The following is a 14,472-nucleotide window of genomic DNA, read 5'->3' on the forward strand; positions in this document are numbered from 1 at the left end:
AGTGTTATCTATGTCCATATCGGACATAGGGCTCCGACCATAAATGTTTAAATGCCACTACCTTTCCTGTGAGGCAATAAACAAAATAAAAACATAAATTCAAGCAAAAGGCAGTCTGTTTTTGCTCTCCCACAAGGTTGTCCTTGTAGAAGATCTGCAGGAGGGAACTAAAATTCTGTACATACATTGCACAAACTTTCTTGTTTTAGTCATACATGTAAAGAAAAATATGTGACAATATAATTGACATCTGAGGTGATCATATAAAGAATCTAATACCACCAAGTATCCAAATATCACAAAATACATAAACTGAATCTCCAAGTGGCCATACATGAAACAATCCTTCTGTTTATTCCTCATGCACACTGTATGTTTTTGGACGTTTTTACAGCAGCTGTTTTTGGCTTTGGATGTTTTTTTCATCAGTCAATAAACTCCCCATCATGTTATCCTATGTGTCCATGCACACATAGGCTGTTATGAGCAGTTTTTGGCTGGGGCGTTTTTTGACTTTAAAAAACCCCTAAAACTAGTGGGTTCTGAGAGGAGTTTTTCAGCTGTTTTCAGCTGTAAAAACGCTCTAACCTCAAAAAAAGCTGATAAACGTTCAAAAACACAGCTCACCATTGGTTTCAATGTTTTTGATCCATTGAAATAATAATAAAAAAAAACACACAAAAAAACGCTGACGAGGGAAAACGCTAAAAAATTCAAATAAACGCTAAAAAACGCTATTGCACAAACATTAAAAAACGTTGAAAAACTCACTGCAAAGCTACCGCCGTTTTTATATCATTATTTTAACGTCAAGTGTGCATGAGGCCTAATGTGTGCTCTTCCATGTGCCTAGTGGCAATACATTTTTTCCACCTAAAAGCAGACCCCCTAAATTTTATAAGGAATTCAGCTGTGTCCATCCATCTCTCAAAGAAAATGGTCAGACGGGTACAAGGCATGTAACAATCAAGTCAGATAGCATCAAAAATGTGTGGCTCCTCACGGATAAAAAACACAGGTTACTTAGCCGAGACAGGTGGGGAATAGGATTAGTATCATCCTGAAAGTGTTCAGTTTTGTGAATATGGTTTCATTGGAAATACATTCAATATAGAATGGCATGAATCGTTAAAAAAACAGCCAGGCTACAGCAACATCTGATACAGAACTCTGTTGCTCAAAAAAATGGACAATCAGTTCATGATTCTCTTAATGGGGCTTATTCCCTAAAGGAGCCATAAAATAATGTGAAACACTGCTAAACTAGAAGCAATACATTTATTTTACAAAGCATAGATTATAACATTAAAGTGGTTGTAAAAGCAGAAGGTTTTTCATGTTAATGCGTTCTATGCATTAAGATAAAGAGCCTTCTGTGTGCAGCAGCCCCCCTCAGCCCCCCTAATACATATCTGAGCCCATCTCGATCCAGCGATATTGCACGAGAGACTCGACTGCCCGGGACTCTCCCTCCTCATTGGCTAAGACAGCAGCAAAGCGCCATTGGCTTCCACTGCTGTCAATCAAAGTCAGTGAGCCAATGAGAGAGAGGGGGCAGGGCCAGGCCGCAGCTCCTTGTCTGAATGGACACTGGGAGCTGCAGCTCAGCTCAGGTACCCCCATAGCAAGCTGCTTGTTATAGGGGGACTCAACAGGAGAGAGGAGCCAGGAGTGCTAAAGAGGGACCTGAGAAGAGGAGGATCGGAACTGCTCTGTGCAAAACCATTACACAGAGCAGGTAAGTATAACATTTTTGTTATTTTTAACAAAAAAAACAAGACTTTAGTGTCACTATAATAGCAATAGGGAGATATAAGTATGTATTTCTAGTGTACAATTGGTGAGTTTGTATTTGTCCTTGTTTATACTGAATGTATTGAAATCTTCAAACACAGCATTGATACTACTACAAAAAAAGGCTATTGGAGAATAAAATCAACAATGGAAAAAAATGATATTTCTAAGTCATAGTGAGAATATTTATACTCTGAGATAGAGAAAAACAAAAGATGTAAATCTGTTTTTGCTGGGCTTAAATAACTTCTAAATTATTTACATCAAATCTTGTAGTATTGCTTCTCTAAGGGCTAGAACAGAATAAGATGTTGGCTAAAGACCTTCATCTGAAGCTATCCCTTAGAGTATACAGCTTTTAGCTTGCCATTGGATGAATCAGGGAGATTACATTGAACCTGAGCTAGAAATAGTACTGCAATTTTGAAGAAATTAAATGAGTTCAAAGCCAAAACACATCCTGCCGCTGGCTATGAGGAAAGAGAAAAATGTATCTAGTGTTGTGCAAAAATTGGCACACAAAAGAAGACAATGAGCTGTCAGAAGAACAGCAGTACATATTCTGTCTAGAGATTGTACACCCACCTTCTACATGGGCTGAACCTAAATTGCTATTCATTCACTATATTCTGTTCACAAAATCAGAACATCACAAAAATATTCTAGTTCAATGAACATCTTCTGTTTTTTTTTTAAGCTACAGCATAAGTTATCTGTAGGTGAGGTTATGTTAGATGATTGGATATGTTAGTCATTTATACTACAGTTATATTTTAAGTTGGTTGTAAACCTCAGACATGAAATATGAAAAAGAGCATGTCATTCTATACTGTGTAGTTGCCTCAAAGCACTGAGTGTCATTTCTCTCTGCTGCCTGGTTCCTCAATTATCAGCATGAGTCAAATCTGGCAGCTTTTGCCTACAGTTAAACAGATGATGGGAAGGGATCCCTAGCACTCATTATCACAGCTGTGCTTGTTCTCTGCACTGTGTGAAGGGTGGTGTGGCCCTTACCAACAATCAGGGTACAAAGCAGCTGGCTCTCTGAAGACTTCAGATCCCCACCCTCTTCTCCTAGATCGAAGAAAAAATCCTTTCTTCTTTGAGTTTTCAGATTGATCTACAGAAGAAATGGTTGCAGATACACAGCTACAACTTATTAGGGCACATTTGTTTCATCTCTGTGTATTACCTAATGCTAGTCTCTTCTGGGTGTGTGTATGGGTTCACAACCACTTTAAGTCATTTTAGCAAAGATGTGCAGACACCTGTCCTTTGTGATCAACAGTGAATGAGTTGTGTTATGTACAGTAGATGAAAGTGACAAAAGCTAAGCAGTGCTAGGTGAGGATAACGATTTAAACAATTATTACTTGCTACGTGACATTTTAAAGTAAAAGTCAAGGGTATTGTAGTCATTCTCCTTGATAAACCTATAGGGGGTGGACATTGATGGCCCTACAATATTCAGTGTGCACAATTATAATGCTGTAGCCCAAGATAAGGTTTAAAGAACAAGAGAACAAGGTCACAATAAAGCAACAGTTCATCTAATAAATTATTCTATACCAGAAAAATATATATTTTGCCAGCTTTTGCAAAAAATACCAGTTGTTCTAATCATGTAACTCCATTCACAAAATGTGTATCTTTTCTTTTTTCCTACATTGGTTTCCAGTCTCTCCCATTCCTCCAGGGAGCCCAGGACTGTGGAAAGTGGTCGGAACCTACAGAGATCTCCTCTGTGACAAATGCTGCAGGAAGCAAATGGAATTTGTCACTTCCAATTTCAGAGCCATCATTTCCTGGCTGTTACATCCAGGGAAGCATCTAACCAATCACTATCTGTGTTTGGTTTGTTACTTTGGAGTGTAGGGGAGACATCAGAGGTCTAATAGACTCCTGATGTCTAATAGGGTTCTAATAGACCCCTGAGGTTTCCATAAAATGTACTTGGCCTGCTTTTAAAACAAATGTAAAAGCACTCCTCCCCCACGCATATATGCCATGGAAAAGTGCACATAAGTCCAGTATGCATATGTAAATGGTGATTGCACCACACATGTGAGGTATCACCATGAACTTGGGAGTGAGAGCAATAATAATTCAAGGGCCATAATCACAATACTAAAGTGATAACCTGTGAAGGTGATTTTAATGTGTCACCTATGGACAGTTTTAAAGTAATTGTAAAGCATTGTTTTTTTTTCTTTTAAATAACAAAGATGTCATACTTACCTGCTCTGTGCAGGGGTTATGAACAGAGTGGTCCCGATGCTCCTTTTCTGGGGTCCCCCAGTGGTGCTCCTGGCTCCTCCTCTTCTCAAGTGCCCCCATGGAGAGCCACTTTTCATGGGGCACTCATGCGAGCGCGCTCCCAAGTCCTGCTTTACGTCCATTGACACCGACAGCAGGACTTGATTGACAGCAGTGGGAGCCAATGGCTCCTGCTGCTATCAATCTATCTAATGAGGACCCAAGCCGGCTGGAGCTGCTCTGCTCGTCCCCATCACTGGAACAATCAGGTTCAGGTAAGAAAAGGGGGGGCTGGGGGGGTGCTGCAGTACAAAAGGTTTTTCACCTGAATGCATAGGATGCATTCAGGTGAAAAACCGTGAGGCTTTACAACCACTTTAAATACCTTAATTTGTCACTATTTCATATCTGTGCACAATTTTAAATCTTGACATGATGACTATTTACTTGACACAACATCTTTTATGCTTTACCAAAAATTGAGTATTATATTGTATTTGCTTGCACTAAAAATGATTTCAGTGTGTTTTTTTCCTAGCCACCGTTTTATTCGCCAGGGCTTCTACTTCCAGTAAATGTTCATTATTTGGGGGGTAATTTTCTCCCTTGATTCCCCTATCAGCAGTCAGTGTTTATGGAGGATGCCTCCCGCACTATTGTGTTCTGCCACTGGGATGGGGGAGTGCAAGGAGCCTTCATGGCCGGGATAACACAATGACTATTGCTAGCGGATATAGCTGCCGGCTGTAATCATATGAAAAAAATCTGACAGGCTTCTATCCCATACATAAATCGAATCTCGGCCGGTCCCTGGTAAATATCGATCCATGTATGGCCAGCTTTCAAAAAAGCTATGATTGGGGCCACTATGGGTTACTGTTCACTGTGTTTTGTTTACAAACCTGTGTGAATATTTATAATACTTTTTTCTAAGGACTAGCACCATGTGCATATCTTACCTTATACTGTTGTATCATGTGCCACAGGAGTCCTGAAGCAAAGTATCAGCACTTTATGAATAGTGTGGACAACAGTAGTGTATAATCATCAGACAAGTGCCCGAAAGTGGTAAATGACAATGATAATTAGGCCCCAAAATCAAGTATTCACAAAAATAGAAACCTTCCTAAAATTGATTATTTGCTAAATGCGTTAGGTTGGTTTCATAGGTACTTTAAATATCATATTTTAAATTTTAAATGTATTATAAACTTTGTCTTTTGTTTAGAAGCCTGTCTTTACTATGGAGAGACAAGGCAGTATAGGCTTGTTTTGTGTTGATGGATACCCCCTCAAATCAGCTTAATCTTCCTGCTAACAGAAATAAATCTTTTATTCAGCTTCATGTTCCTTCCTCCCCTCTTCTATTTAGTCACTGGATGTTTCCTTATCCTAGGGGTAAGGTCTACAAATCAAACATAATCATAAATCCACAAGGATTGCTGAAAAACTACATGGTGCGATGTCTTGCAAATGTGCACAGTATATAATTCAACAGATAATCCAATTTAGCAGATAGATAGATAGATAGATAGATAGATAGATAGATAGATAGATAGATAGATAGATAGATAGATAGATAGATAGAATGTATATTGTCCTACACTTCAGAACAAACAACTCATGCAAAAAAAAAATACAAATTATCTGTGTTCTGAAAAAAAGTCATATTGATATTAATGCAAGGGCTCATATAGTGTTTAGTTCATGCCCAGTTAGAAAAGGGCAAACATCAAAGTGTAAGAGTACAATATTTGTAAATAGTTATTACACAAAATGAGTCCTTTATCTCATAAAAATGTATTGGGACTGGTAATATTGAAAAGCAAAAATAAGAATATGAGGCAGTCATAGCAAAAAAATATTATAATTATTCATTTTCTAAATTCCCTGTTTTGAAAAGCCATCTCTATTGCTTACACCTGGGTTTGACACAATTATATATCTCACCTTTGGATCCAAAAATTATTGCATAAAGTATTTTTAAATGTATATGTATTTCAGCTACTGTTGTAAATGTGATATGATGATCTTGTATACATCAACATTTTGTGTGTCAAATTTGTCATTTTAAATATAATGTTTACAGGAAATGTGCTTTTTTTTTTATTTTGTCTATCAGTCTGTATTACGAGGGGTAATATATGGAAAGATGTACAGAGAGTTTCTATCTTTCTTTCTTTCTTTCTTTCCTTCTTTCTTTCTTCAACCTTTGATTAAAAAACGTAAAAAAAAAAAAATATATATATTTTTTTAAATTAACAAATACTTAGCCAACATATAATGAGTATAGTATAACAAGCCATTTTCTAAATTACAAGTCCCAATTCTAAGTATAAGAGAAATCTAGAGAAATCTAACATAACAATTAGACAAAATTGTATTATTCTTTTTTCATAACAAACTTTTTTCAGTGGCTAACAACCAGTAAACTATGTAAATATATGCAGACAGAAAATAAGCCAAGTAGAAACTGATGATAACAGTGTGTGAATGTGAATGGATTTCCCAAAGGACAATATATTTTTTGCTTGCATATTATTAACGTTTACCTGTTTTAGCTGATTTAAACACGCTAACATTTTTTATGAATAACTTGGCTCAGTTTTGCTTGCTGCTAAGATGTGACCTTTATATACAGTAGTTATTTTTACCTTTTAGCTGATTTTGTTCAAATATGGCTAAATGCCTGCAGTTGTCATATGTCAGTGTACCACATATGCACTGGTAATGTGTCAACTATCATCACCCTTAACAGGATAACTGTATGGCTTACCATCGTCCCCTTATAGTCATTATAAAAAAAAACCTCTCTGTCAAGCCTTCAAAATTATTTATTTACAGTGTGCTCAAATAATTATGTAACCGTAGTTCCAAACTGTCCCTTATTTTGCAGGACTGGCCTCTTTTTCTGGTCTAATGTATACATCTCTATAAAAATGTGCTATTTGAGTGCCTAAGTGTTAAACTACACTAAAACTTGCATTACCCTCTAAATGATTTCATTTGGTAAAAGTGAAAAAAGCACTATATCAAGTTGGGAGTTATATCTTTTCTGCACTTTGATGTTGAACTTGATTGGTCTGTAAGTCTTTAAGTTTAGGATGGCCATTCAGTTTGCAAATAAACAAAAACACCAAGCGCAATAATGTTCTAGCGTGACATATACAATCAAATAAGTGTAAATCAAATGTATGTGAATGCACGTGCAATTAATTAAATAAAAAAAATTTGTTGGATTGACAATGATATCAAGCTGCTATCAATTATATAGTGGTCAGAATCCCTTAAAAATTAAAGCATATAACATAGATTGATGCGCTCTGATACAAAGTTCAATCAATGTGAGAAAATAATTTTTGTGCTAAAAAACCAATGTGAAAAAAATTGCTACCAAATCGCTAAAAAATCGCATATATATAAAATCGCAAATATATGAAAAAATCGCAAATATTTAAAAACTGTGTTCCTCCAGTTATACAAATCCACTGGAAGTGGTGCGATATCTCCAAAGTGAACTAAGCAACAATTGTGTATAAATATACTAAAAATGCGTTTACAAATAGTAATCAATCCAAATTAGTGCCAATAAATAAATAAATTAGATATATTCCCTGTGATAAGAGTTGAATCCTCCGTAATAAAAAATAAATAAATGATAAACTTATAAAGGTGCAATATATATACAATTGATGAGTATAAATAGATAAATAGTGCCAATAGAATCTGATTAAATATAGATGATTAAATTCATGAGATAGGATAAGTAACAGGCGACAGTTCAATCCTCAGTAATCTGGGATATCTGGATTTCTGCAGTACTTATTTGTTCACCCTCTGAGCTATTTCTTCCACAGCCACAATGAATGGTAATTTTCTCAGTATCAAGTGGTTTTATGTAAAATAAACAAAGAGAGAAAACATTACGCAATATTGTTACAATTAAAGTTCACAGGCAAAACAGCACAGTGATACACTCACATGTGCCTGACTTGTTTTAGGCATGCAGATAAGCAGATAGGCAGATCTCAGCTGGCTTGTAAGGACAAGGCTTGCTACGCCTTGAGAAAGTCACGTGTCAGTGATGTAACGCGTGGGAGGAGCCTAGGACACAGTCTGCTGAATACATTGTATCAAGCAGCAGCAGCTTGTGTAGCAAGCCTTGTCCTTACAAGCCAGCTGAGATCTGCCTATCTGCTTATCTGCATGCCTAAAACAAGTCAGGCACACGTGAGTGTATCACTGTGCTGTTTTGCCTGTGAACTTTTATTGTAACAATATTGCGCAATGTTTTCTCTCTTTGTTTATTTTACATAAAACCACTTGATACTGAGAAAATTACCATTCATTGTGGCTGTGGAAGAAATAGCTCAGAGGGCGAACAAATAAGTACTGCAGAAATCCAGATATCCCAGATTACTGAGGATTGAACTGTCGCCTGTTACTTATCCTATCTCATGAATTTAATCATCTATATTTAATCAGATTCTATTGGCACTATTTATCTATTTATACTCATCAATTGTATATATATTGCACCTTTATAAGTTTATCATTTATTTATTTTTATTACGGAGGATTCAACACTTATCACAGGGAATATATCTAATTTATTTATTTATTGGCACTAATTTGGATTGATTACTATTTGTAAATGCATTTTTACTATATTTATACACAATTGTTGCATAGTTTACTTTGGAGATATCGCACCACTTCCAGTGGATTTGTATAACTGGAGGAACACAGTTTTTAAATATTTGCGATTTTTTCATATATTTGCGATTTTATATATATGCGATTTGGTAGCAATTTTTTTCACATTGGTTTTTTAGCACAAAAAATCTTTTCTCACATTGATTGAACTTTGTATCAGAGCGCATCAATCTATGTTATATGCATTCAGTTTGCAGTATTCTACATGCTAGATCAGGGGTCTTCAAACTACGGCCCTCCAGTTGTTCAGGAACTACAATTCCCATCATGCCTAGTCATGTCTGTGAATGTCAGAGTTTTACAATGCCTCATGGGACGTGTAGTTCTGCAACAGCTGGAGGGCCGTAGTTTGAGGATCCCTGTGCTAGATGTAATTCCAGCTACAGCACTAATCTAGTTTCAAAATACCAACCAAGTCACTGTTTTCATACCTCCCAAGACCTCCTGATCTCTAGCTCCCTTGTCATCTCCTCCCATGCTCGCCTTCAGGACTTCCCCTGAGTATCCTCTGAAACCCCCTACCCCAATCTGTCCGATCATCTCCTACTCTGTCCACTTTTAGGCTATCTCTGAAAACCCTTCTCTTTAATGAAGCCTATCCTGCCTCTACCTAATAACTGTACTTTTAACCTGTATTTATACTTGTAACATACTTGTAACATTTCTAGAATTCAACCCTTAACAAACAACACCACAAAGTTAATAAGTCATGTATTTGACATGTTGGGTATATTTATATTTTACCAAAAAAAAAAAAAAAACAGACAATATATTGCTTTGTGTGTACTAAAATAACGTTAGTGTAGTTTTTACTGAAAATGTGTACTTGATAAACCATTGCGCTACTATCAAGTGACATAAAAAAATGTTAACTATTACTTTTTTTATTCTTTCATGGTCTCTGCTTTCAGAAAATATATTTTATATACAGTGGGGACGGAAAGTATTCAGACCCCCCTACATTTTTCACTATTTGTTATATTGCAGCCATTTGCTAAAATCGTTTAAGTTCATTTTTTCCTCATTAATGTACACATAGCACCCCATTATTGACAGAAAAACACAGAATTGTTGACATTTTTGTAGATTTATTAAAAAAGAAAAACTGAAATATCACATGGTCCTAAGTATTCAGACCCTTTGCTGTGACACTCATATATTTAACTGAGGTGCTGTCCATTTCTTCTGATCATCCTTGAGATGGTTCTACACCTTCATTTGAGTCTAGCTGTGTTTGATTATACTGATTGGACTTGATTAGGAAAGCCACACACCTGTCTATATAAGACCTTACAGCTCACACTACATGTCAGAGCAAATGAGAATCATGAGGTCAAAGGAACTGCCTGAAGAGCTCAGAGACAGAATTGTGGCAAGGCACAGATCTGGCCAAGCTTACAAAAAATTTCTGCTGCACTTAAGGTTTCTAAGAGCACAGTGGCCTCCATAATCCTTAAATGGAAGATGTTTGGGACGACCAGAACCCTTCCTAGAGCTGGCCGCCTGGCCAAACTGAGCTATCGGGGGAGAAGAGCCTTGGTGAGAGAGGTAAAGAAGAACCCAAAGATCACTGTGGCTGAGCTCCTGAAATGCAGTCGGGAGATGGGAGAAAGTTGTAGAAAGTCAACCATCACTGCAGCCCTCCACCAGTTGGGGCTTTATGGCAGAGTGGCCCGACGGAAGCCTCTCCTCAGTGCAAGACACATAAAAGCCCGCATGGAGTTTGCTAAAAAACACCTGAAGGACTCCAAGATGGTGAGAAATAATTAATTAATTTTGGCCTTAATTCTAAGCATGTGTGGAGAAAACCAGGCATGGCTCATCACCTGTCCAATACATTCCCAAAAGTGAAGCATGGTGGTGGCAGCATCATGATGTGGGGGTGTGTTTCAGCTGCAGGGACGAAACGACTGGTTACAATCGAGGGAAAGATGAATGCAGCCAATTACAGAGATATTCTGGACAAAAACCTTCTCCAGAGTGCTCAGGACCTCAGACTGGGCCGAAGGTTTACCTTCCAACAAGACAATGACCCTAAGCACACAGCTAAAATAACGAAGGAGTGGCTTCACAACAACTCCGTGACTATTCTTGAATGGCCCAGCCAGAGCCCTGACTTAAACCTAATTGAGCATCTCTGGAGAGACCTAAAAATGGCTGTCCACCAACGTTTACCATCCAACCTGACAGAACTGGAGAGGATCTGCAAGGAGGAATGGCAGAGGATCCCTAAATCCAGGTGTGAAAAACTTGTTGCATATTTCCCAAAAAGACTCATGGCTGTATTAGATCAAAAGGGTGCTTCTACTAAATACTGAGCAAAGGGTCTGAATACTTAGGACCATGTGATATTTCAGTTTTTCTTTTAAATAAATCTGCAAAAATGTCAACAATTCTGTGTTTTTCTGTCAATATGGGGTGCTGTGTGTACATTAATAAGGAAAAAAAATTAACTTAAACGATTTTAGCAAATGGCTGCAATATAACAAAGAGTGAAAAATGTAAAGGGGTCTGAATACTTTCCATCCCCACTGTATGTGTTAATGTATATATAATTTGCACTTGATAAACATTTGCACTAGTATCAGGTGACATAAAAATGGGAACATCCACCATTTTATTCTCTAGGGTCCCTGATTGTAAATTATCTATAATGTTTGAGGTTAACTAATCTTCAGGCCTTAAATGATTATATTTACCATGTATACCACAACAAAAGAAAGATATGGCAATGAAAGGGTTAAACTCAAACTAGTAAACTGCTGGTTGCTGCAGGGTTTGTTCATGTTATAACTAACACATGGCAATGTTCATGGCACTAATGTGTGTTAACATGCCATTTTAAATGCTCTGTGCTGAGTTTTGAAATAATCTTCTAAATGGGACCCAAAGAACATCCAAACTGGGGTTAATCAGATGCACCACATAGATGAGAATGTTCCCTATGTGAATGTAGCAGATTCTACATTACCCTGCATTTTGTCTACATTAAAAATGAACCCAAAACACCATAAATTCATTTTAACATGAGTTAAATTTAAAAAAGGAAAGAATATAGTAGAAGTAAATATAAATTGCACTGAAGCAAAATGTTACATGGTTTAATACAATTATAAGGATGTTATCAGGATTTCAGTTTTGACATAATATGCTCTTTTGTTATAAAGTCCTTATTGTTCCTCTATTCAAAATATATTATTATTAACCTTTACCAAGTGCCTGCAAGAGCTGTTTGAAGTCCACATTAAGATTAGATAATGTTTAATTAATCTGCAACCTGGTTTATTTTCATCATCTCCTGTTGTCTTCAGTAAGTTGCAGTTGTAAATCAAACCTGAGCTTAAAATATGTAATGATATTGCAAAGCAGAGGAAATGATTTATGAAATATATTATAGCGCTTTATCTGAATCATATAAAGTTCAGCAAGAAGTACAAGCAAAATGACTTTTCTTGGAGGAGACAAATTGATTTTCTTTAACCCTCGGTCATTGGTTCCTTGTTTTCACCTGTAAAGGAGCTTGTAGTAGTGTGTTGTGGGTGCATGTGTTTACAGCCATATTGCCTAAGGAGGACATTGTAAGATGTTGCCGTGGTCATTGCAATTTGTCCACAGAGTGTACATATAAGACCCCTTTCACACCGAGGGCGTTTTGCAGATGCTTTAGTGTTAAAAATAGCGCCTGCAATCCGCCCTCAAACAGCTGCAGCATTGTCTCCAGTGTGAAAGCCCGAGGGCTTTCACACCGGAGTGCTGAGCTGGCAGGACATCAGGAAGAGTCCTGTCAGCAGCTTCTTTGGAGCGGTGAAGGAGCGGTATGTTTACCACTCCTCCACCGCTGCTCCCCATTGAAATCAATGGGGCAGCGCTGGGATACCGCCGGCAAAACGCCGCTATTGCGGCGCATTGCGGGCGGTTTTAACCCTTTCTCGGCCGCTAGCGGGGGGGTAATAGCGCACCGCTAGCGGGTGAAATGCGCCGCAAATCCGACGGTAAAACGCCGCTATAAATAGTGGCGTTTTACCGCCGATGCTATAGGTGGCTCGGTGTGAAAGGGGTCTTACTGTAGATCAGTGGCGGTCAACTTGTTAAATATTGAGGATCACACAGTAGAGCCTGTACTTAAATAACAGGTAAATTGTTAGCATAATATTAAGATACAATCAAATTAGGATACATAAATGAAAATTAATAGGGTGGGGACATTTGATTGCAAAAGTTTTCATGGTGTTACATTTGCTTAAAGTGGTTCTAAAAGCTCAAGGTTTTTTACCTTCATGCATTCTCTGCATGAAGGTAAAACACCTTCTGTGTACACCAGCTCCCACAGCCCCCCTTATATTTATCTGAGCCTGATCTTCCTCCATAGATGTGCAAGAGAACCTCAGTTTATTGGCTGAGACAGTAGCAGAAGCTGTTGGCTCCCGCTGCTGTCAATCACTGGCAGTGAGCCAGTGAGGAGAGCAAGGGGACGGGCCAAGTCGTGGCTCTGTGTGTGAATAGACACTCAGAGCAGCAGCTCAGGGGCGAGCCTGCCTGAGTACTCCCTTTGCAAGCTGCTTGCTCTGGGGGCACTTGGCAGGAGGGGTTGCCAGGGGCGTTGGCGGGGGGATCCGAGAAGCAGAGGACTGGGGCTGCTGTGTGCAAAACTGCTGCACAGAGCAGGTAAGTATAACATGTTTGTTATTTAAAAAAAAATTGCCTTTAATATTGCTTAAACATACTTTTGCACAGTAAATGCACATGACATCCACAACATGTTTTCATTTTTAAGGGACTTCAAGAATTTCTTTTTTTTTGGGGGGGGGGGACTAGATCTGGTCAGTGGCATGCTGATCCAGACTCCATGCAGCTCTGCAACAACAGATAACTTTTAATAGAGATCTATTGCTGGCTTGCTTAGCTCTGTTTTAGCTACCATATTGACAAGAAGTGCCCTGATGTCACATGTGATGATGCAAACAGCACTGAACTCTAATGCAAACTGCTGACTCCATAGGCTACAACACATACTAATGAGGTACAACGCATTGAGGTGATCTGTCTCAGGTCCAGTTGTTGGTGTGCTGTCTTAACACAATGCCCTTTACTGTGCATCAGCTTGCATGCAATAATGGATTGCAAAGATGAAAAGGGGACCTAATGCACAAAATAGTTCTACACTCATAGCCAGAAAGTGTAGAGTTTAAGTGGTACTCTTAAACTTGAGTTATTAAAGATGCAAATGTTTGGGCTAACTCAGATTCTTTCATTAGACTTTATACATTTCACAACCATTAATGTAAATGTGTACTTGTAGTTGTGAATAAAATTAATCTTAAATTGTTATTAAACCCACATCATTAAAAACTATCTGTAAATACTGTATTGCATGGTGTTCATACCCATTCAGTCACTATGGGATTTGTTGTCTGTATTCTACAAAAAAAATGGTTGATCCTGCTGTTCTCTATCCCTCCCTCCTGTCCATGTTCCCACTGCACTTGGGGATTCTGCACATGCTCAGTTTTCAGTGTTTTTTCTATGCTGAGCATTTCCTCCTTGATCACATCTCAACAGCCCATGTGACTATAGAGTCACACATGTAGGCGTATACACTCTGGTAAATGACAGTCCACTCCCTCCCTCCTCTTGCATGCCCACCAACCAGCTAAACACAATGGGGATGGGATATTACATCTTGATTGATGGAGGATTCACCTCCCT

General features: G+C 38.0%; 1 protein-coding gene across 3 annotated transcripts in view; it reads left to right on the forward strand.

Moving 5' to 3' along the window:
• The window catches only part of TAFA5 (TAFA chemokine like family member 5), an 805,723-nt gene that overhangs the window by 63,585 nt on the left and 727,666 nt on the right, over positions 1-14,472 (forward strand). The gene's annotated exons all lie outside the window — the stretch shown is intronic.

Source organism: Aquarana catesbeiana, linkage group LG03 (assembly GCF_042186555.1).
Source record: "Aquarana catesbeiana isolate 2022-GZ linkage group LG03, ASM4218655v1, whole genome shotgun sequence".
NCBI classification, from domain to species: domain Eukaryota; kingdom Metazoa; phylum Chordata; class Amphibia; order Anura; family Ranidae; genus Aquarana; species Aquarana catesbeiana.